This window comes from Aulostomus chinensis, chromosome 5, assembly GCF_037954235.1.
Source record: "Aulostomus chinensis isolate RoL2024-O1b breed Wild chromosome 5, RoL_Achi_v1.0, whole genome shotgun sequence".
Taxonomy (NCBI): domain Eukaryota; kingdom Metazoa; phylum Chordata; class Actinopteri; order Syngnathiformes; family Aulostomidae; genus Aulostomus; species Aulostomus chinensis.
The window spans coordinates 6,534,932-6,556,454 of NC_141324.1; the positions used below are offsets into that span (position 1 = coordinate 6,534,932).

At 45.7% G+C, this 21,523-nt stretch overlaps 1 pseudogene; it reads right to left on the reverse strand.

The window, feature by feature from the left end:
* Positions 1–19,440: 19,440 nt before the first annotated feature.
* Positions 19,441–21,078, reverse strand: LOC147260993 (uncharacterized; annotated as a pseudogene).
* Between the last annotated feature and the right edge of the window lie 445 nt (positions 21,079–21,523).

Sequence of the window (21,523 nt, forward strand, 5' to 3'; positions counted from 1 at the left end):
ATGTTCACGGACAGATGTTGCTACAAAGATGAAAAATGTGGACTGAAAGCAGGATACGTGGTGGTGAAGAAGGAAGGACCCAACTGGGTGACAATAGAGGCCCGGCAACTGGAAGGACAGCAATCCGCAAAAAAAGCAGAGGTAATGGCTCTCATTGCAGCTCTCAAACTAGGAGAAGGAAAACAAATAAACACCTATACGGACTCTGCCTGTGCCGCCAGAGCAGCACATGTGGAACTGGGACAATAGATCAGAGCAGGATTCCTCACGGCAGGTAACAAACCCATTAAACATGAGCGGGAAATGAGAGAATTAGCAGAAGCTCTGCAACTTCCCCATGAAGTGGCTATCATAAAGCGCAAAGGTCATGACACCGCCACTACTGAAGTAGCAACAGGGAACCGAGAAGCAGACGCGGCAGCGAAGAGAGCAACAGGTTACCCGCCCCAACTACAAATGATGAGTATGGAAGAAGAACTACAAATGTCTCCACAGGTCACACTGACTGACATCAGCCGATATCAAAAGGGGGCCTCGCCACAGGAAAAGACAACATGGAGACAGAGAGGAGGACTTGAAACTGAGGGGCTCTGGCGAGGGCCTGATGGACAGCTAATACTGCCCCCTGGAATCAGAGAGCGGGCGCTGGAAGAAGCACACAGAATCGGTCATGTGGGAGCGGCTCAGATGAGTCAAAATCTGAAAGAACGGTGGCATCCGTTCTTATCAGACATGATAAAGAATTGGGTAAAAAGCTGTTCCATATGTTCCCTGTACAACTCTAAGCCAACCATTAAACCCGAGACAGGTATGTTTCCGTTGGAGACCAGGCCAGGCAGGGTGATTGAGATAGACTACACGGACATGGGGATGATGGTCAGAGAGTACAGGTATGTGTTGATGTGTGTGGATGTGTTTTCAGGATGGCCAGAGGCAGGACCCACAAAGAAGGAGGATAGCAAGTCGTGGTGAAGTTTTGATTAATCAATACATTCCTCGGCACAGGTTCCCGCAGAAAATTAGATCAGATAATGGGATACATTTCAAAAACCAACATCTACAACAGTTGGAGGCAATGTTGGGGTTGAAGCACTCGTTTGGCACCGTGTATCACCCTCAATCAAAAGATAAGGTGGAAAGAATGAACCAAACCATCAAACAAAGATTGGCTAAAATCTGTGCACAGACAAATTTAAATTGGTTGGATGCTCTACCGTCGGCTCTAATGAAAGTTCAATGCTCTGTTAATCAGGGAACAGGTTTCACCCCATTTGAACTCTCCACAGGAAGGCACTTCCCAGGACCAGGAGCAGGCTTGCCACCAGTGGAGCTGGAATTCGAAAGAGGGCACAAAGCATATTTTACTGAACTCCAAGCTCTCATTTCAGATTTCTCCAAACAGGTCTGGGACAAAAGACAAGCGAAGGTTGAGGGCATCCTCCCCACCGCTGACTGGGTCCTGCTGAAGGTCATCAAGCGGAAGTGGTCTGAACCCAGGTGGACAGGTCCATTCCAGGTGACTGAGAGGACGTCCCACGCGGTGCGGCTCAGAGGGCAAGGAGACACGTGGTCCCATTGGAGTCAGTGCCCAGCGGCAGAGGAACCAGGCAGATCAGTCCAGGAGATCCACGCAGACCTTCAAAGATGGTGCACTGACTTGGCTGAGTCAGAATCAAACCCTGACCTCAACAAAGGGGCAAAATAATCCCCAGTCAGTGGCAAGGTCACAAGGCAGTCGACCCTTGTGCCTGAAGAAAGAAGAAAGAAGATACCACCCAGAATGGCCAACAACATAAATGATGGACAATTGATTCTGCTCATCATCCTCTGTCTGGTGGTATGTTATAATACTACCGCTATGCTCAAGTTAGCCCTCACAGGCAGCACTGTGTTTTAACTGCTTCAAGCTGAATCAAGTGTATGACAAGTTTCTTTGCATTCCTCTACTAATTGACGAGCCAGAAGATCCTGAGGAGGAAACAGATTTTCAACGGTACTAATTAGAGTGATCTCCTAAAGGAGATCAAAAGGGGTAATTGTGAGATGATGAGCTTTTGATCATGTTCTGTTCATATGTCACCACCATGTCAGGAGTTGATTGTGTTTAAGTACATGACGTGATTGTTTGTATTAAGTTGTGCAGGCTGCTATTCACACCCCAACTGTCAAAGCTGAATGACAAAAACAACAGGACAAGATGACCTGACTGTGCAGGAGGCTGGAGTACTAATCAAGAAGTGTGATATGCATGAGTGTAAAATTATGTATGCAAAATGCAAAAAAGGTGTGACTTCAAGTATATATTCACTGTCTGTTAATATCATATTCAGACTCACTCTCATGGTGCATGTAGTGGGGTCTCCAGATATATCTGTGTCTGCTTTGCTGTATGAAATAAAGTGTTGATTTGTCTAAAGCAGATGACTCTGGTTGATCTCTTCACATCAACGGACCTGGTGAAGTCAGTGTACTTCAACACCATTTAGGCAATATGCAGATTACAGTTACAGACAATCATCTTAATCATTTTGTCATTTACAAAGAGCCATGGATATCACAAAGAGCATTGCTGTGATGATCGCGAACGACCTTCAACCCATCTCTGTGGTTGAACAGGAGGGTTTCAAGAGTTGAATAAAGACACTTGATCCCTGCTACAGAACTCCAAGTTGGAAATTTTTCATGGGAGAGAAAATACCTTCATTGTATGAAGACAGTCGCTCAAAAGTAAAAAAAAAAAAACGTCTAGATGCTGCTAACAGTGTTGTATTGACCACTGATATATGGACATCAAGAGCCACAGAGGCTTATTTAACTGTAACTGGCCATATCATTGATGAGAATTGGGAAATGCAAGCATATGTGCTCGAAACCAGTAGTTTCTCAGAAAAGCACAGTGCTGACAACATTTGCTCAGAACTGAAAAGAATCACCGATGAATGGGGTATAACTGCCAAAATTCAGATTGTAGTCACAGATAATGGAGCCAATATGGTTGCTGACGTACGCAAGGGAGGTTGGGCACATTATCCATGTTTTGCACACAGCATGAATATAGTATTGAAAGATGCCATTAAGACCCTCCCTGAGATTCTTGACATCAAACACCGGTGCAGTGCTACTGTAGCTTTTTTTCACCACAGCACAAAAGCAACAGCGAAGCTCAAAGAAATACAGAAACAACTGAAGTTTCCAGTGCATAAACTCATCCAGTCAGTTGACACAAGCTGGAACTCTGTCTTCTACATGTTTGAGAGACTATGTGAGCAAAAGGAAGCAGTTACCACTGTACTTTGCCTTCTTGGAAAGAGCTCACTATGCTTGAGTGAGGAACATTGGTCCATAGTTGGTCTCTCCCTTGATGCCTTGAGACCATTAAAGAAGTAACAAGGGAGATATCATCTGAAAAACATGTGTCTGTTTCAAAGGTGATCCCCCTGGTTGCATTACTTTTGACATCAACTGCATCTCATAAGGCCCAAGGCAGCAAGCTAGCTGATGTGCTGTCAACACAGTGTCAGCACCGTTTTTAGGGTATTGAAACATTTTATGGCCTCAGTACCAGCACCTACCTGGACATAAGATTTAAAAACTTTGGATTCCGGGACGTGGCAAATGTTGAAACTGTGAAAAAACGACTCATTGCTGAAATGCAATCAATGAGCCAGACCTCAGCCCATTCAGAATCAGCTTCTGAACCAAGCACAAGCTCTGCCACCAGCACTGCCTCAGCAATGGCTCCTGCAACTACCTCACACTACCCTGCAGGAGCTTCTCCATCCCCACCTGCAACAAAAGGTGGGATATGGAAAGACCTTGAAACTCAAATCCAAGCATCACAGCAGCATATCACAGCTGGCACTGATGCCGTTATTGAAATGTGCTGGTACTCGGAAGAGAAGCCAATTCCATGGGATGGAGACCCGCTTCTTTGGTGGAAAATGAATGAGCCAACATTTCCCTGTCTGAGCAAGATTGCAAAGAAACAGCTGGGACTAATTGCAACATCAGTACCTGCAGAAAGGATTTTCTCGAAGGCGGGACAGCTAGTAACTCAGAGAAGAAGTGCAATAAAAGGGAAGAATGTAAACATGTTACTGTTCCTGAACTAAAACAAAAATCTGTTTGTCAAAATGGGAACAGAGCCAAAAGGACACCTCAAGGGATTCTTCCTTGGAGGGCTTTGTGATCAGAGGGCCAAAAGTTACAAATGAGAGACAATTTTAGTTTACACTTTATTTGCACTACAGACTTAAGTTTTCACAATATTGTGCAATTGAAGGTTGTTTTTTTTGGTGATGTTTATGTTATATTTTTATTTTTGTTACATTGCTGCTTTTTTGTTATTTTGCACTTTTTTCTACATCAATTTTGCTAGTAGAAGAATTATTTTATTATATTTATACAGTTCCATTTTTTTCTGTTGTAATTACTGTAGTCAATTAAAAAAATATTGCCTAAATCTTTGTGCTGTGTTTTGCCATAATCATAATCAACTAACTCAAGGCAAAATCACAAACTTATTCAATGATCAATGATCTTGACATTTCAAGTAAAAAGTACCAGAATCGGTATCGATATCGCTGATACTCGCCCTGTATTTACTTGGTATCGGATCTGTTTTGAGATTTAAGTTTCATGTCATTATGAGGCTACCGTAGCCAGCGTATGAGTGTATGTGATGATGTCACCCCATGTGAGTTGGCCTGCAGAAAATGGATGTACATTAGCTGAGAGCTAGTAGCACGTATAGAGCCACGTTGCTTAATAAAGCTGTGTTCAAGAATCATCCAAGTCTACCTCATTATCATGACATGGTGTCAGAATTGAGGACTTTACGCTGACGTCGGAGACGAAATGGCTAAGTTTGGTCCCCCGGAGCCATTCGACTTCTCCCACCTGGCAGAGTGGCCGGTGTGGAAGCAGAGGTTCTCCCGCTTTAGAGTCGCGTCCAGTTGGATAAGGAGAGTGGTGAGGTTCAAGTGAACTCATTGCTTTATTCAATGGGGAGAGATGCAGAGCCTATCTACAGCTCTTTTGTCTTTCCTGCTGCCACAGAAGCTGTCCCACACCCCGAGTTTGATTTTAAGACGGTAGTGGAAAAGTTTGATGAGCATTTTGTGCCCAGACGTAATGTCATACATGACCGTGCCTGCTTTCACAAGCGGGCCCAACTGGCCGGTGACACCATGGAAGCCTTTGTCCAGAGCCTGTATGAGCTAGCGCAGCACTGCAAATTCGGCAACAGTAAGGATGAACAGATCCGTGACCGAATCATCATAGGAATACTGGACAAAGAGGTGTCACAGCGGCTGCAGCTCGAGTCGGATCTGACACTGGAGAAGGTGGTCCATCTCGCGCGTCAGAGCAAGCAGGTTAAACAGCAGAGCGCGGAGCAAGTGGAAACCAGAATGAATGAGGTGAGACACAAACAACACAGCAACACAAGATGGAGCCACAATAAGCCACAACAGCCCCAGAGTCAAAAATACAGTGACAGTAAAAAAGCTGCCAGCGGTGCAACAGAGTGCATGATAAAAATTAGAGCTGCCCAGCCCGCAATAAAAGATGCAGGAAGTGCAACAAGATGGGTCATTTTGAAGCGGTATGTAAATCCAAAATGCTAAAAGAAGTCAGGACAGAGGATGTGGAGGATTCAGAAGAGGATTCATTTTTCATAGGAGGACTTTTCCTTGTGCAACCCTTTTACCACTGGCTCGAATATTAAAACCCACCTTAGGCTTACAGGGAACACTTTAACTTATTTCAAATATCTTTTATGGTAAAAGTCACATCTCAAATAATTAATATCAGTCTAGGGCAATGTATGATTCTCACTCTTACATATTCAAATGGCGGCTATGGGGAGTACACTTGACCTTTAAACTCTGCTGTAAAGCTTCAGTAATAACACACAAATTCAATGAAACCAACACAAGATTTCAGTTTAGAAAATGTATTAAAGGCTTGCAGAAAATCACATTCAAACCTTGAATAAACGAGACTATAGAAAATAAAAAAGAAGAACCCCGGGGTATATTTTTTTTGTCCTTTTTTCAACTGTCTAATTTTATTTCGAGTGCACTCTGGTTTACTTTCGTTGGCGCGCTTTAGTTAGAGGTCATGATGGAAACCTTTACCAGATCCCCCCCTGTGTAGGTGAAGTCAACAATACCGGACCGCAGCTGATGAATCCCTCGCTCGTTGTGGCAGCAACCGTCCCGCCCGCAGCAGCCCGCAGCAGCCCGCAGCAGCCCGCAGCAGCCCGCAGCAACAGACCTCCGTGACTCGGCAGCAGCGGCACATCCTCCGACTCCGTCGGCAGCAGTGATGCGTCCTCCGTTAACGACTCTCTCCCGAGGCGACTATCCGAAGCTCCTGTCCCGTCCGTGCAGTGGCGTCTCCCTTCAGCGTGGACAGCGTTAGCCTAGCTCCCGCTAGCTTCTGTAACTGGACTTGCCTGGTGCTCAACAAAACACAATCGGTGGCGGAGAATTCGACTCACGCATTCCGATCACGTCGGTCAATAACAGTTCACAGTCCGTTACCGATTAAAACTCCTCTCCGACGACACTCACAGTCTCGAAACTCCGATAACGTTACGCCATTAACACGATGTTCCTTCTTCCTCGCGCGCGTCTCTCCCGGAAGTGTAAAAACTAAAGGTCATGAACTCACGCACATAACCTAACGTAATAGAATTACTTTTAACATTTGTTTTAAAGACATTCACACCCCATGAAATGATGTTTTTTTGAAAGTTACTAATTTTAAACACAAATTTTATTCATTTTAATATCTTCTTCATAACAAATACTTATTTATGTAAATTTTAGCTTAACCACGAACTGGCATTTTAACTTATTCCTATGAAAATCATGAAATAAATACCACTGATATTTATCAGAGTATTACACTTGGATCTGTTAATGATACAAAGCTGACTGTCATAGTTGAGCCTGACTTAGACACCGACTGGGACGTGAAGCTGGAAGTAAATGGCTACCCAGTCGAGTTTAAAATCGATACTGGAGCTGACACGATGGTTTTGACAGAAGAGACATTCAGTAGATTACAGCCGAGGCCCAGACTGACTGTTTTGAAGCTGCCTGTGTACAGTCCAGGCGGGAAAGTTTCAGGTGTGGGAACATTCATTGCCAACAGCATGTCCAAAAAGCAGAAATATCAGTACTGGATCACTGTGATAAAAGGACAGTACACAAGTAACCTACTGGGAAAATCAGTTGCAAAACAAATAGGACTGGTTGCAAGAGTGAACGAGATCAGCCGCAGCCTGACAAACGATGTGTTTGGAGAAATAGGACTACTGAACTGTGAGCCTGTTAAGATAGAACTGACAGATTATGCAGTGCCATACACTGTGAACATGCCACGCAGAGTCCCCTTTCCACTTCTACCGAAAGTAGAGAAGGAGTTAAAGCGCATGCTCAACTTGGGAATCATTGAGGAGGTCACCGAACCCACTGATTAGTGTGCACCGATGGTGCCTGCTCCAAAACGCAACAAAGACGAGGTCAGAGTGGGTGAGGATTTAAAACGGCTCAACAAGGGAGTTAAGCGAGAGAGCTACATTCTACCCACACTGGACGACATAACACCCAAGCTAGCTGGAGCTAAAGTATTTTCGACACTGGATGCATCAAGAGGATTCTGGCAGATCCCATTGGATCCCAGCTGCCAGAAATTGACGATGTTTATAACCCCCATGGGCAGATTCTGCTTTAAACGTCTGCCGTTTGGAATTACATCAGCACCCGAGATCTTCCAGCGGCTCATGAGTAATCTGCTGAAGGGCCTGGAAGGAACCGTTGTCTTGATGGACGACATCCTGGTCTACGGGGCTGACAAGGAGGAACACGACCAACGCTTGGGTGCGGTGCTACGTACCATCAAAGCTTCAGGTCTCAAGCTTAACAGAGCAAAGTGCCACTTCAGACGGACTGAACTACAGTTTTTTGGGCACATCATTGCCGCTGATGGAGTGAAACCAGACAGCAGCAAAGTTGAGGCTAACACCGAACTGCCCGCTCCCACAAATGTGGAGCAGCTTCGCCAGGTACTTGGGCTCATGAATTACGTGGGCAAATTCCTTCCTGGCCTGTCCACCATGCTGCACCCGCTCACGAGCCTGCTCAGAAAAGAAACAGCATGGGTCTGGGGTGAGCCTCAAGAGAGCGCATTCAACAAAGCCAAAGTCACACTAGCAGCAGCACCAGCGTTTTGCTATTACGACGCAGGGTGGCAGACTGTGGTCAGCGCGGATGCCAGCAGCTACGGCCTAGGCGCCACTCTGCTGCAGGACCATGATGGGGAGTTGCGAGCCGTCGTCGCTGCCTTCGCCTACCGCACCCTCACCGATGCAGAAAAACTATACTCTCAAATCGAGAAGGAGTGCTTGGCAAGCGTGTGGGCCTGTGAGCGCTTCGCCCGCTACATCCAGGGGATGAGTAAAGTACGTCTCCAGACAGACCACAAGCCCCTGGTACCACTGATCAACAGCTACGACGTGGATAAAACGCCACTGAGGTGTCAGAGACTGCTAATGCAGTTTGATGTCATCACAGAGCATGTCCCAGGGAAACAGCTGGCGGTGGCTGACACACTATCAAGGCACCCTCTGGATGGAGATCGCAAGTCAGACACAGATGATCAGGTCAGAGCATATGTGAACATCGTGGTGAAGAACAAACCAATCACCTCACCCAAGATGGAGGAAATACGCAGGGCCACGCAGGATGACGCAGATCTTCAAAAAGTGATCAAGTTCATCAGAAAAGGATGGCCACAAAGAATGGCAGAGTTCTCACCAATGCAAGGATTTTTCACAGCAAGAGCTCACCTTTCTGAATCTGATGGACAAGAGCTGTACCATGATCGCATTGTGTGGTGGCCCAGCATCAGAGCCCAGATCACCAAGAAAGTGAAGTCGTGTGATTTCTGTGCAGAACACAAACCTACACAGACACGAGAACCACTGGTGATGACTCTGCTGCCGAGTGGTCCATGGCAAAGGATCTCAACCGATCAGTGCGAGCTGGAGGGTAAGAGCTACCTCATTGTAGTTGATTGTTTTTCTTGAAATAGCTTCTCTCTCAACTACTACAAGTGCTCATGTGATCAGCAAGCTTAAACACGTTTGTGAGATGGGGAATTCCACTAGAGTTAGTGAGTGATAACACCTCTCAGTTCACATCAGCTGAGTTCGAAGAGTTCAAACAGAAGTACGGCTTCACCCACATAACCTCCAGTCCCCACTACCCACAAGGCAACGGCGCAGCTGAGAGAGCAGTCCAAACAGCTAAATGCATTCTCAAACAGCCTGTCTCCTGCCTGGCTTTAATGAGCTATCGCTCTACACCCATTGCTGTGACCGGAGTGAGTCCTGCACAGTTGATGACAGGACAACAGATTAGTACCACTGTCCCAGCACTGAAGGAATCATTGCAGCCAAAACCAGACAACTATGACCTCGTACACCAGAAAGACACCGCAGCTAAGGAGGCTTACAGGTTCTTTTACAACTGCAGACATTCAGCTCGTCCTCTCCCTGAGCTGCACCCAGGCCAAGAGGTCAGAGTAAAACTCGATGGAGACAAAGACTGGCAAAGACCCACGAAAGTCCTCTTTAAGTCTCAGGAACCGAGATCCTACGTGGTGGAGATGGACAGCGGCACGGTGACTTGTTGCAACAGACGACATCTTCAGGCCGTCCCAGACACCGACAACTCTAGGACACATCAGCAGAGTGCTGATCCTGTCCCTCAGCAGGACTGCAGTTCCCCAGCCACGCTGACAGGAGCTCCACATGAGCCCACCATCGTCAGATTCCATCCTGCGGTCTCCTCCTCAGTCCACTACTCCCCGGAGGCTGACTGCCAGAGGCCATGAAGTTAAGCTGCCTCTCAGATTCAGAGACTGATGGAGATTCTGAAGGAGCATTTTCCTCTCTGTTCAGTGACAGAATAATCCATTTTCAGGACTTAGGGTAGTCTACCCCAATGATGTCCTATGTTCAGTCAGGAGAGAGGAGAGACTGTTATGGAAAAAAACTGGGAAAAAAAATGAAAAGAAAAGTTATGTTGTATATTGATGTTAATAGAAACAGATACTGTTTGACATGTTACTGTTTATCGGAAATAATAGGGTTATGGATATTGTTTACCAGAAAGCATTAAGTGAGGATCAATACCAAAATTCCCAGGATCGCCCTCCCCTACTGCTGAGTGATTATCTGTGGCTGTATTTAAAACTTCTCGTGGCTCACAGTACGAGCGCCACCTACTGTGGCCTCCAGGTAATACGCAAAAAAGACACAAATTCACACATTACCCAAAAAAATGGCTCTAACAACAAGCATTAGCAAAGTAGAGAGGAGCATATGATCAACTGAGCTGAGGAACATGCTCACACGGGCTTTGTGTGGTGTCTGAAAGCAGAGCCAGAAATACACAGCTTCAGCACCAGACTGACATGTTGATTTAGCATACCCTAGTTCTTGCCCTGACACAAACAGGTTTTGTCATGCAATTCCAAAGATGAAATTTGTGTTTGAAAGGTTTTCTCTATAATCTGCACAGATTTTACAAAATGATGTTTGAGGAGACTCTATGTACATTATGTATGGCTTCTGAATTGATGCATTTAATGATTGTTCATGTGATCGACATCAAACTTGTGCTGGTGCCTCAAAGAAGTGCAGTACAGAGTTAATGGGTCTCATTTCTAAGAGTCTGGGGTATGATATCAAGACCAAGATGGCAGCGCGTGAACAACGCCAGGCTCAGCCTCTCTCCAGAATCTGCTACTTAGTGGTTTTCTTCCTACTCCTGACTGGATTATTCATCCAGAATTGCTCAATGTCGCTATCCTGCAGACGGGAGCTTCTGGACATTTGGACTCAAATTTCCAGCAGTTTTATCGCCGATCTCCGACTCATCCCAGAGATCTCCAGAACACTGGCAACTGCTCACTCTTCCTGGCCGGGCAGAAGTGCACATCTCCAAGGATCTCACCTGGACGACCAGCTACTCCTAGCTGGTCAAGAAGGCTCACCAGAGCCTCTTCTTCCTGTGGACTCTGAGGAAGAACCACCTGTCCTCCATCTGACATCCTGATGAACTTCTACTGCTGCGCAATCGAGAGCATCATGACCAACTGCATTACAGTCTAGTACAGGAACTGCTCTGCCTTGGACCGGAAGGCGTTGCAGAGGGTGGTGAAAGCCGCCCAACGCATCGCCAGAGCACAACTACCTGCCATATAGGACATCTGAAGTTCGCAGATGACAGAAGTTCGCAGATGACACAGCCATCGTGGGGTGTATCAGGGACAATGAAGAGGAGGAGTACAGGTGCCTGGAGAGGAACTTTGTTGCCTGGTGCCACAATAACAGCCTGCAGGTCAACACCTCCAAAACTAAGGAGCTGGTCATTGACTTTGGGAGGGACAGACCCAGACCTAGACCAGTTCTGATAGGAACGGAGGAGGTCGAGGTCGTACAGACCTATAAATATCTTGGGCTGTGGCTGGACAACAGGCTGGACTGGACGAGCAACACGAGGCAGCTGTACAAGAAGGCTTAGAGCAGGATGTACTTCCTGAGGAGGCTGAGAGCCTTCAACATCTGCAGGAAGCTCCTGTGGATGTTCTATCAGTCTGTGGTCTTCAGCGTCCTGTCCTACGCTGTGGTGTGCTGGGGGGGGAGTGTGACAAAGGCAGATCTCTCCAGGCTGGAGAAGCTGATCAGGCGGGCCAGCTCAGTGGTTGGGATGAAGCTGGACCCTCTGGCAACAGTAGCAGAGAGGACAACTTGGACAAACTGCTGGACATCCTGGACAATGTCAGCCACCCTCTGCACACTGTCACCACCAGCCAGAGAAGCCTGTTCAGCCAGAGGCTGCTCCTCCCCAAGTGCAGGACCAACAGACTGAAGAACTCCTTCATCCCCCGAGGCATTAAACTGTTAAACTCCTCACTGGAGGGGGGGAGGGCCAACAGAAGGACTGTAGGAGAGGGCTGAGCACCATTAACTTGCCCCGATAACAACCGGACACTCGTGCAATATAAGAGACTGTATATTATTATTTTTATTATTATCCATCCATCGTCTTCTTCCGCTTATTCCTTATTAGTAAGGGTCGCGGGGGGGCTGGAGCCTATCCCAGCATCTATGGGTGAGAGGCGGGGTACACCTTGGACAGGTCGCCAGTCCATCGCAGGGCCAACATACAGAGATGAACAACCATTCACACTCACATTCATACCTACGGTCAATTTAAAGAATCCAATCAGCCTAGTCCCCAAATTGCATGTCTTTGGACGGTGGGAGGAAGCTGGAGTACCCAGAGAGAACCCACGCAGGCACGGGGAGAACATGCAAACTCCACACAGAAAGATCCCATGCCCGAGCCGGGACTCGAACCCGGAACCTTCTTGCTGTGAGGCCACAGTGCTAACCACTGCACCACCATGCAGCCTTATTGTTATTATTACTATTATTATTATTATTATTATTATATTTTTTATTATATTATATCATCATCATTATTATTGTTATAATTATTATTATTGTTATAAGAACAATTAATATCATGATTATTCCTGTCACTATGCACATATACATAACCATCCAGGTACACACAGGCACACGCACATGTATATATGCATATGTATCATATATGTGTGTGTATATATATAGTCTTTGCTATTTTTCGCTAAGGTTTCATTTATTTGTCTATTCTATGGTAACAGTGCTGTGAATGAATGTTGCGGAGAGTGCAATTTCCCTGGCGGAACGTCCAAAAGGGATTAATAAAGTAGTCTGTCTGTCTGTCTGTCTGTCTGTCTGTCTGTCTGTCATCTACTTGAAGTGGTGTCTGAAAATGGCTGGGAAGATCATCAAAGACGCCAGTCACCCAGCACACACGGACTCTTCACCTTCCTGCCCTCTGGGAGGCGCTACAGGGGCCTCCGGACAAAGACCAGCAGGTACGGGAACAGCTTCTTCCCCACAGCTGTCACAGTCCTGAACTCTGCCTCTTGAACTCCCTGACACCGCACAACGACTGTCGTTTGGTGAGGCCAGGTGAGTCTCGAGAGGGTCGTTTCCACCACATTAGCACTGACCACTCCCACATAGGTTTATAAGCTGGAACTTCCACACTCTTCACTAGAACTGAAGAAGCCTCTCGGATGAGAGGTGAAACGTCTTCAAGATAAACTTACGTCCAGTTGACCAGATTTTACTTCACTTCGATCTACTATGCTCTATACATTTCAAACTGAATTCCCCTTTTTATTCCCAAACTGAATGGGCTAACGGGGCTTCTCTGAGAAGTCAGAAATTAACCAACCATAATTTTCAACCACTAACACTAACTTTTATGTTCAGTAATGCAAGTAAATAGCTATAATTCAACATTTTATTGAAGAAATGATAATCCATCCACTTTCTATCGCTTATCCTTTTAAGGGTCACAGGGTGGCTGGAGTCTATTCCAGCAGCCTTCGGGCATGAGGCGGGGAACACCCTGGATGGGTCGCCAGTCCATCGCAGGGCCAACATATATAGACAGACAACCATTCACACTCACAGCCACACCTATGGTCAATTTCGAGTATCCAATTAGCCTAGTCCCCATTTGCATGTCTTTGGACTGTGGGAGGAAGCTGGAGTACCAGGAGTGAACCCATGCAGGCACAGGGAGAACATGCAAACTCAACACAGAAAGATCCCGTGCCCGAGCTGGGGCTTGAACCTGGAACCTTTCTTTCTGTGAGGCAACAGTGCTAACCACAGCACCACCGTGCCGCCAGAAATGATCATGTGCTTTTCAATTTTTTTTGTAAAACAAAACTTGAAGCATAAATAATATTTTAACATTAAAAATACAATTTTGAATAAAGAGCTTCAGCATACTGGTGTATTAACCATTACAGAAACATAAAAAAAAGATTTTTGCATTTACCAAATGCAAAGGGTCGCTGGTTCGATCCTCACTTCCCCCTGGTGACCATGTCAAAGTATTCTTGAGCAAGATACTGAACCTCTAATTGCTCTTGATGGCCCTGGGATGGACTGGCGACATGTCCAGGGTGTATTCTGCCTCTCATCCAATGTCAGCTGGGATAGGCTCTGGCCCCCTGGCCCCCTGCCCCCCATGACCCTGAATAGATAAGCAGCACAGCAAATGGATGGATGGTTAAAGAAGAATGTATGATTGAGATTGACAGAATGGCTTGTATGGCTCTACACAATACATAATGGTTAGTTCCTGATTAGATAAGTACAAGTGTGCTGAATAAGTATTACTCTAGCAGAATGTTTGACCTGTCCCAGTTTTCCCATCTATCTTTCCTATAACTGGAAAAGTCATGGCCAGGGGTGTCTTTTCAAAGCCCATAGTCCTGTGTAGTGTTGCCAGTCATAATGATTAGCTGGATAATAACCATTAGCACATTAATTCAGGCACTGTGACATGTCGCCTTCACAACAAATATGGCCAGACATCATCAATGGTAGCAGAAATGACACTGTCATCTTAACTGACCTCAGACCATCTGACGCTCAAACCATCAAAGCTGGCACTTCATCGAGGCATAAGCCAAACTTGATTTTGATTGGACTTGATTCTGACTTTCTCTCATCTAATGGGTGGCTTGGTCTGGGTGAACAATGAATTATTGTTTTGCATCTTGGGGAGGATCCTTCTTTCTTCCAGTTTGATACTCTGTAAGTATATCCTCGTTGTCTTGGATGAACACCCTGATCTTGTTCAGTTGTGTCTCAGTGCTGTCAATAGCAACACCATCCCCTTCAAACTCTCCACCTATACAGTCATAGAGATTTAGGACTGCCATTTTTATCTGTACTAGTACAAGTGTTTTCTTTGCTGCATTTTCTTGGATGTGCTTCAGCCTCCTCTCCCAAATACCAGCTGCGGCAATCCATTTCTCTAGTTTGTTGTAGAGCTGGGTCAGATCATTATTCTTTTGCAGCCCCAGCAAGTAGAATGCATTCCTCAGTGTCCACAGTTTGTTTCTCTCCTGGAGGACCTGTTCCTGTGCTTTGCTGTTCTTCTGCCAGAACTCTTCTTTAAGGTTTTTAAGACCTTCTAAATAAACAGTGAGATCCAAAACATTTTTAAACAAAGTCTGTTTAACCAGTCGCTGCATAAAGTTCAGATATAGAATGTCTCTCTCTGCCTGATGCTGCAGCAGCTGTTTCCTCTCCTGTAATAGGGTATATTTTGCCTTCAGTCTCTCAATCTCTGCCTCCTTTTTCAACCCTTCTTTCCTCTCCATTTTTGTGTTTATAGAAGCACGATCAACAATTTGGTCTTGTAGGAACATTTGATCACTCAGGAAGAACTCTTTGGTCCTTTTGATATCTATGAGCAGCTCATCCTGGCGCTGTTGCAAGTTGTCCAACTCTTGTTGGTGCTCCTGTAGCAGTGCATCAAGATCCTCCTCGTGGGGTTCATGTTGTCTTTCATTTGCATTGAATGTGTTTTGTATTTTTGCTGATTTTGAATCAGCAGGAAACTGTTCATTCTGCTCCTTGGGGATGGCCTGATAATCCATGACTATTTGTTGTCTTTGGGGGTCTTTGCAAATTCTGGTTCATTCCACTTCATTCATTTATTTATCACAGACATTATTATCACTGACTGAGAGAATAATCAGGATGACTGAGATGAAAGTCATGACACTTTATTCGAAGAGACATGAAAATGCAAGTTAAAGCTGCAGCTAATCTTGCCATCATGACAACTGTCAAATCAAATCTTTTGCAGGACGTTATACTGTATTTTTTCATCAACATTTCATCTTCCTTGGGCTCTGTGTATTTGTGACAACATGAAAGAATCTTCAAGGTCACTGGAAAGGTCGCTGTCTCCCTAACATGCCTGAACACTCTGAAAGATGGCTAGTCTAAATAACATATTAAAGCTTGTGTATGAGAGTTCCCCTTCATTCAAAAAATGTGTTCGACATAAATCTTTGTGTATCACTGGGATGCTTTAGCCTTGCAGGATGATGCATATGCAGAGTTTGACAGTTCAACTGAGTTTTAAAATTAATCTACTGGAGGGAAAACACTGTTCGATTTAGCTTATAAAATGACACCATAAATAGTTTGCAAATAAATCTTGGTCCAGAGGGAGACACATTCAGTTCAGTCAAAATGATGAAATAATAATCAGAGAGCCCAGACTTCGCATTGAGAGAAAAGTAGATGTAAATTTATTCATCTAATGAGAAAATAAACTTTTAATGGAATAGCTGTTGTGCCTCACCATCAGATTCTAGACAAAGAGGCCTACACTACAATAGACTGTCTTTGGGCCTACATGCACATCAAAAGCCTAAAAGAACCATCTGTTGCCAGCTGGAGAAGACAAAGAAACAGCTGAGAAAAGAGAAAGTGCCAGCTTATCAGTGGTGCTCCCCCAAAATCCACAGGTCCCATTTGTTGAAATCTGCCACAGCTGGCCCAAAGTGTGATGTCACCTAGAGTTATATCAACACAGTACCTCCAGAAACTCACTGCTTCTGGTGGGACCTTCGCCACAAACAGTGAACCCATCACCGATATAAGTATCAACAATAACCTCATCTAAGACTAGGCCTTGTCCCGTGTGGTGAACGCCCTCGTCTTAGAAGTTTCTGTGTATGTGATGTAACTTCTAGGCTTACAGATTTCCCACACTGGACGAGCCTATTTCCACTCTCTCAGCTTGCGGAAGAAAATACAATATAGCCTGGATTGACCCTCCTGCCCGGACGACTGTGGATGCAAAACTTGGTAGTTAACATAGCCCCACCCGTTCCAAGAAGAAGGATAACAGGGACCTTACTTCTTTCAAAGTAGACCCCCAAAATCCCTACTGTGAGCCGGAATTACAGTCCAGTACACTCAAAGAATGGTTTATATTCAGTGTTTTAAATTTGCCTCCCACTGGCCCTATGTCTTCATTCATCAATCTTACCAGGCTGCTCTGTGATGTCACCATGGCAATGATCAGTGATATCCCTATTAGAATGTTCTGTGATGTCACTATTACACATAAGGGGATTTTCTGAGATTGAGACGGAATTCTGACTTTGCAAACAGACATTAGACCAATGTAGATAAGCTGCGTTATCATCATGAGAATGTTCTTTGTCTGACATCTGTCTGTCATCTCACAATTCTGTCATGCAAGGTTTAAACTAGTAATGACATCATATGCACCTCAAGCACTGCACTAAAATATTCCCAAAGAAAGCTACATATCTCAAATACAAGCTAGTATGTATTGGAAACTCAATCCTGTTAGCCATCCTCTTTATCTGCCTTTGTCTTCTCACTTCCTGTATCATTGGGTGCCGGGTGCCATTGACCCTGTCAAGGGTCAATACTCAAATAAATGATTGGAAGCAGGCCAAAAGAAAACAAACATTGGACAAAATTACATTTTGTCTATGTACCTCTGACTCTGGTACTTATACATTTTTCTTATTCAATCTAAGAAAACATCCTGCTTAGAGTGGCTATCTGTCACCTATTCAAATCATGAAAAAAAATGATTTAACCAGAAGTAGCATTTCCTGTTTAAATGCTATGTGAATGCTCAAAAGTTCTTGCTCAACTGCACTGCTGACTTGAAAAGTTGAAAAAACTGAATAATGTATGAAATATTTGGACCAAAGAATTTTGTTTAAAAAGCTGATTCAACTGAAATGCTGATTTTAATGTATAGAATATTTCAATGCCTCTATATCTTAATTAAAGTTAGAATGACACCTGAAGAACAGCTGAAAACAGTACAAATAATAATAATAATAATAATAATAATAATAATAATAATAATAATAATAATAATAATAAGACTTCTCAATTATGTCACTTGTTTGAATAGTGCAAAAAAAGTAACAATGTTACAATTTCCCTTCCTCTACTTGGAGGTAAGTACAAGGGGAACTGGCACAACGCTGTCTAACAGCCGGATAAGTCTCGTGCTACTGGTTATTACTTAAAAAGAAAAGAAAAAACTCAGAGCAATCACACTATCTGTCTCAATGATATATTATAACACAAAACGCATCCATGATGGATGGAAAAAAACGCACTAATGCATATAACACAAACGACAAAACCCGTACTCCCACCGTCCCCGCTGTCCCACTGTCCCTGCAGTTCCAGGTGTGTGTGTGTGGGAGTGAGACTGAGTCCAACTGATCAGCGTGAAGTCGCCGCTGCTACGTTACGGGATTACGCAGTCCTCCTCGACTACGCGTTTGGCAGGTTACGGTCCCGGCCATGTGGAGTTCGAACCGACTGCAGAGTCCTGGGAATAATCCACTGGGTATCATCGATAAGGTATTTTCCACCATGTAATCCAAGCGGTTTGGAAATCTCGCCACGCAAGCCGTGCAGATGCCGTCTCTCTCTCTCTCTCTTAGTCACAGTCACTTCCCCCCTGGTTAAACCCTCCAGTACCCCCTATGATAATAAAAAGAAAAAATGAAAAACTCAAGTAAACACTTGTACTGCTTTACCCGTGCTTAATATAAGCAAAAAAGTCAACGAACAATAATCCTGGCCTGGACATAATTTGGGAAAAATAGAGGAGGACAAAAAAACACAAAGGAAACCCCTCCCTACCCCAGATCTGTGACCATGGCTAATAGCGGCTCACTACAGTTAGTTCAAACTGGAGTAAAAAGTTGAATAAATCTGAATGAAAAAGTTTTTAGATACACCATCTGGTGCCACTGGACACATCATCTGTGATGTAACCTGGGATCATGGGGGTTTCATGTCTTTCAACAATCAGACCCCCTCCCCCAGGTGATGCAGCTGGGGTTGATCAAGCCCCAGCTTGTGTCCAAGTAGTGCTTCCCTACATGCCATGCCCCTCCCTTCCTGATCCACAGCCACCTCAACATCACTTCTGCTGCATCGATGGCCAATTTGATGGCCCTTCACTGGCTGGCCCCAATAATGTCTGGCCTTAACATTGCCTTGGCGACTGCCTCAGGGCGCTTCAGCTGCTTCCCCAGATCAACTCTCAGCTCCCAATCGCACACCATTGCCAACAGACCGGGGAAGTGTTTCGGGCAGCCGCTGCAGGCTTCTCCACAGCTATGATGAAAACAATGGTGTTCCCTTCTGGCTTTCAGGACCTGGTCGTGTCACCAGGGGTAGCACCCTTCACCAGGGCTTTTGGACAGCAGCCTAGGATGTACCCCAAGGTTCCTCTCCTCTGGCAGAGGGGGTAAGCTGGAGTCCCCAGCTCTTCCCTGTGCCACTGTGGCCACCAGCACCACGTTTGCCATAGCCTTGACTCTGTGACATCCACAGCCTCTCCACTTCTGCCCTGTCCCAACTTCGATCCCAGCCTGTGCAACCTTTGGGTCACTGTACTCCTCATATTATAGCAGCTCCCTGGTCTGTGACACCATGAATTCCTTGCTCAAGCTGCACTGGGGGAGCTTCAGCTTGTTGTCTGGAACAGAGTGATGCTGCTCAGGCTTTGCGGCAGTCCCAGCCACCTGTGCAGAAATGCGCTGATCCTCATCTCAAAGCCTACCACTGCTGAAATGGGACTTCATAGACCAAGAGCGGCCAGAGGATCCTGCTTGTAAACCCAGGCCTTGAACTTGCCAGGGAGGCCAGACTTGTCTACTGCAGCTAGCCAGGTCTCCAGGTCTTGGTTGGTAGCTTGTATGGAGGCTGTGTCTCTCAGCCTGAATTTGAACACCTTTCCCAAGCTCTTCAAAGGTTCCATAGTGAGTGATGGTTTCTTGGTGTGCCAAATGAACTTGCCAGTAACCTTCCCTTTCTTCAGCATGAGAAACCTTGACTTAGCTGGCTTGAAACTCATATAAGCCCAAAAAGATCATCTTCTCAAGGCCATTCAGATCCACCTGAATGCGGGGACAGATGTAGTTGTCACCGTCAGGTCATCCATGAAGGCTTGGATGGGTGGCTGTTGGATTCCAGACTTGGTAAGGGGCCCTTTACTCTGAATTTCTGCAGACTTCACCGGCATGTTCATGGCGATGCAAAGAGAATGACCAAGATCGTATATCAGGTAATGATCCCCTTTTCAAGCTTGTGACAGGTAGAGGTTGTTAATCCAGAGGAGACTCTCAGCCAGAAGCTCGCATAGTAGTCCAGGATGAGGTCTCTGAACTTCTTTGGGATGTGATGCTGGTTCAGTGCCTCTTTGACCAGCTTGTGGGGTATGGATCCATTGGCATTTGTAGGTCCAGTCACAGTACAGCCAGGTACCCCTTTGTTCTCCCTGACTCCCCTGATGAACTGTGTGACCATGCCCGTTTGCTCCAGACACATGGATACTTTCGGCAGTTCTAAAGGAGGTAGTATTTCAGTTGCATGGCAACAAGACTGAAGGGAGATCTTTCCTTCAACACTCACCAGTGAGATGGTAACTGATCGATTATCTGTGACTTTTCCTCCTTTCCTCTACACACCCTCCGGCTGTCTCCACTGGTCTGCTACCTTCCCCTGCCTCCAGATCATCTTCAGGATCTTCCAGAGCCTGTGGAGTAGCTTTTGGCAGTTCTTGTAAACCTTATAATGTACTCCACTGGGTCCCGGAGCGGAGCTTGCTGTTGCCCTTATGACCATGTCCTGGATCTCCCTCAGTCCAGGACCTTTCTGTCAAAATACAGAGCTGGTGCGGGTGGATTAATCAGGGACCTGCAGGGACCCTGATCTTGTTCTCTGCATGCATTGCTGTAGGTCCTCTTGAGGAGATGGTCGACCTCAGCTTTGGAGCTGACAAGTTGACCGCTGAGCTTCTGTCCTAGCAGCTGATTTGTGGACCCATATGGATTTGCTATGGATGTAGCTCACTTCCTGGACCCCTCCTTCCTCCTCACCCTGTGCCACTCCGCTCTCCTCAAGGACATCAGCTTCTTGCAGATTATACTGCGTAGCTCTGCAAGAGGTCCTCTCTCCTCTTCGCTTGCCACCTTGAACTGCTGCCTCAAGCTCTTCAGCTTCTGTCTGAGCTGATGGAGCCTGCTAGCTCTCTTGTTCATGGTGTAAGGGAGCTTCACTGATCCCTTCTCTGCACAAACCTCTCTGCAGCTAAGCTGATGATGATCATGGTCGTTGTCTTGAGGTGTCACTCAGCTTTCCCCTTGGCAGTTACTTCCAAGTTGGTATCAGCATCTTCATTAAAGTGGAGCCACTCTCTCCTTACTAGCTTGGGACCACTTCACCTGACGATATTCTGATGCTTGTGCTTGTGTCACCTGGAGGCTCTGGGCACTGTGGGGTGACTCCAGGCCTGGCCCCTCCTACGTCTCACCAGGTGTAGTTCCTGGGCACTGCAACTCAAACACCTTCTGCATACACTTCATCTTAGCTAGGTGGAGCCGAAGCCCATGTCGGTTCTTGCATATCTTCCCACATATGCATTACATAGTCATCATGGGATTTCCATTGCCAGCTAGTTAGCCAGCTAAGATGCAGTAAAATCAC